General features: G+C 43.1%; 1 protein-coding gene across 3 annotated transcripts in view; it reads right to left on the reverse strand.

Moving 5' to 3' along the window:
- ATG16L1 (autophagy related 16 like 1) overlaps window positions 1–3,897 on the reverse strand; it is a 31,487-nt gene that overhangs the window by 24,804 nt on the left and 2,786 nt on the right. The window lies entirely within an intron of this gene.

Consider the following 3,897-nt stretch of genomic DNA (forward strand, 5'->3'; position numbering starts at 1 on the left):
GGGGGGGGCCCCCGGTTTTCCCCCCCTTTCCCCCCCCCCCCGGGGGCCCCTGGCCCAAACAGGGGGGGGGGGGGGGGGGGAATTGGCATGGGTGGGGTGCAGTGGTGGCAACGGCTGTAACCACACCCCACCAGGAGCCATGCCCCCCCCTTCGTGGCACACCAGTATGCTGCAGCACACAGGTTGGGAAACGCTGCCCTACACAACTACTCATCACTTTTCTTACGTTAGCAAAAATGTGATTTAATTCCATCCCTTACAATTTCAAGAACAGATTTCACTCTTCTGGAAAAGGAGTATTTAGAATATTAGAAATAAAAGAATATTTAGCGCTACTCCATGAAGCCCAGTTAGGAACCTCAATTGTTTCTTCACTGTTGATAAATGGTGCTTGAATCATTCTTGACCAAAAGTCCACTTTTTCCCGCCAAAATTCAGTGCCTTCAAACCTACCATAACTCTATCCCAAAATTAGGGGTGCTTCAATAAAGATTTTCTTGGCTGATACTGATAGCTGCCAGGGGCAGGGCAAGCCCCTGTACCCCATGAGGAGACTGAATGAACCCAGCCCTGGGAAAGGCAGGACGCGGCTGGGCTGAGGGGCCAGAGGAAGGACCCTGCTGCACACACTGGAGGGAAGCAGCTGCCTTGGCCCCTGCCAGGTTCTACCCTCAGGCCTTGGGACACAAGCCTAAGGGTTGACTCACACTGGGCTAGCCAGATCTGCCTGCCCCTCCCTGCCCCAGTCACATCTTTGCGGCATTCAGTGCCTTTTCCAGCACCCACCCTGGCCCCAGCCCGCACTGCACCAGTGCCTGGGACACCACAGCAGCTACTCCACTCTGCTCCAGCCCAGCCCAGCCCAGTGCACCAGTGAGGGGATGGGGGTGTACCTGGGGTCACCCCTGCTTGCGGGATGGAACCCAGGCATCCAGGGCCCTGGGCAGAAGGCATAATTATCGGAAAACATGATCAGCTACAATGGCCAAAAAAAGGCAATAGCAAATAATTTCATTTTCCTTTTATCAGTGCCTATCTGATAGGTAACCAATATATTGGTGCACCTCTACCCAAAATCTTTCTTCAAAATCTTTATCTTTTCTCACATTTCCCTGGTCTAGGGCCTCCCAAAGCTGTACACCAGGGTTGTCAAAAATATAGCCCTCAGGCCAAATCTGGCCCATGGAGCCCCATCATCCATCCACCCCTCCTCAGAAGCTCTACACAGGATTGCTGCTGACTGCCTCATCATATCTTCTTTGTCCTCTAAACATATTACAGCCTCCACAAGGTCTTAGAGCAAACCATAACCTTTTTAAACTGAGCTATGAATTTTGTCACTCTCTTTCCATCCCCCTGATGAATCTAGCCCTGGTCTGCTCTATACAATCCCACCTGTTTATCAGCATTTTTATGTATGGTATTGTTTGTTTGTTTGGTTGGTTTTTACAGCTTCTTATGCCTGGAACATCTTACCCATAGCTTAGCTGCTTGTTAAACTTTACATGAAATTTTACCTGATGCTCAAAGGTTAACATCTGTAATTTTCAAATTACTGACATCAAGGGTTGGCAAGCCACAATCTGGATCCAGCCCACCAAGCAATTTTATCTGGCCTAGGAAGCCAGGAAGTTGGCAACAATTCAATAACCCAGGGGATGGCGGTGGGGAGGAGTTACCGGCCTTCATTGAGAAGTTGCCAATCTGATTTACACCATTTAAGGCATGACTCCTCAACATTACCAGACTACTACCCAACACCAACTTCAGAATTAGCTCCAGATGAACATCTACCACAGGTAATAAGATTTAACAGTTTCTCAGTTTACTGAAGACCAAACTCGCTTGTACCACCTACGTAACATTTCTTAGATCCAAACATTACAAGTGCAGTTTTAAATTGAAACTGAAGCAAGGCAAGGGTTTGAAGGAATACCCTAAAGACTGCAAGAATTCTAAGGCTGGGATACATTTAAGAGGTTTTTGAAGGACACGGATTAACCATACAGGTACCAGTGATTTTCAGGAACAGAAGGGTCATATGGAAAGAATACTGGCCTGAATCAGGGGATCTGGGGACTGTTACAAGCTCTGCTACTGACTGTCCTAACACCACAACAGTTATTGTCCCCCTCTATGCTCAGGACATTTTTCATCTGCCTCAGCTACTTTGAGCAAAGAGTGCATCTCATTCATACAGCACAGTGATGCCACAAACTCAAATGGGCATTTAGAAACTATTGTGATATAAGCATAATATGGCACTACCTATAATACTAATATTAAAGAACCTGTTATATTTTTGAAAAGCTCGTACACAGGAAGTTTTAAAAAGATATTTTAAGCAAATGAGTAACTATTTTTAGAGTTTGAACACACCACAATTTTTCTAAAATACAATGAACATGAGTAAATATATATAATAGATAAACAAACTGATCTAAGACTGACAAAAAGAACACTCTTGCTATTTAATCTTTTGCTTGATGATCTGGGGGAAAAGACCAATAGCCAGCTCTGAAGACCATAAAGATAAAAAGACCCAAAAAAGAAAGAAAAAGAATCCCAGAAATCAGCATATGGTCACTTCAAGCTTCTCTCTTGCTTTAGTCTGCATTACAGCATATACTTCCATCTCCTAGAAGCATAACACTTTGATCTGCTGTTATATCAGCTCTTGAAAACTAAATGGATTCCAGCTCAGTCACTAATAACTAAGACAGGAGCTCTCCAAAGAAAAACTAGGTTTAATGAGTCATGTTGGTATTTCAATATTCTTCTGATCTGGTATTGGAAATAACTCATTCCAAAAGATTACATGCCAAAAGAAGCTTACGCAAAAAGCAAGGAATTCTTAGGACAATATATTTTATTGGACCCACTGTATAATTGTGACAAAGTCAGACAAGCTTTCAAAGTTTAAAAATGCAAGTCCTGATGCAAAGTCTGTTACCTTATGACATACCACAGCCACAAAGTTCATGGCAACCAGAATCAGCCACTTTACCCTAAGTCTTTATGTAAACAGTCTTCCCCTCAAAGATCTGTGATTAGGGAACTCATTTCATGTCAACACAGGCAAGAGTATGCTGAGGGCACTCCCAGCACAAGGCTTCAAATTTTATTTTAAAGAATGTTTTTAATGCTTTTTACATACCATTGCCTTCGCCCTCGCACCTCCTGGGTCTGACTCTTGCAGTGGCATTCAGATGGAGGTGGGCTCCCATAAATTAGGAGACTATTAGTTATTTCAGGCATTAAGAAAACTTTGATATTTGTATAAGGCCAGTAGCCCTGGTGTATCAGCCAAATTTTAAGTCACAAACACATTCTAGTTAAATTTTTGCTTACCATTTCAATGGAGTAAAAATAACCTTAACTGTAAACAGTAATATTACACAACATACTGAATTCCACCAGTAGCTGCATTTCAATGGTGGGTGAAGCAGCTTTTACACATTACATTTACAAGCATCAGCAATGGACAGACTTTGGCCTCAGCTAGTGTCATGCCCCTATTTCAATGGCAACATCAGTCTTTATCTGTTGCAGTTCATGTGCCACCCATACATGTGAGAATACTCATTCAGTACCGATTCAAATATCAATGGAATCATCTGCATTACCACTACTTACAGCACCAGAGTTCTTACAGCAATACAACCGTCTGAGGCTAAACTCTGCTCCTCCTACCAACAAAGCAAAAAGAGAACACCTGCCATTCATACACTTCAGTGTGAAAAATTTACAGGGAATTTCTGACATCATTTCAGAAAGTCTTCATAGGACCATGGAAGCCCCATATTTCAGAAGATCTAGTGCTGGGATCTTTTAAGTAATGTACAGACCTAATCTTTTCCTCCACTCATTACAAAACCAAACAAAAAAAAAAAAAAA

This window comes from Gavialis gangeticus, unplaced genomic scaffold (genome assembly GCF_001723915.1).
Source record: "Gavialis gangeticus isolate Ggan-Ray unplaced genomic scaffold, GavGan_comp1, whole genome shotgun sequence".
In the NCBI taxonomy this organism is placed as follows: domain Eukaryota; kingdom Metazoa; phylum Chordata; order Crocodylia; family Gavialidae; genus Gavialis; species Gavialis gangeticus.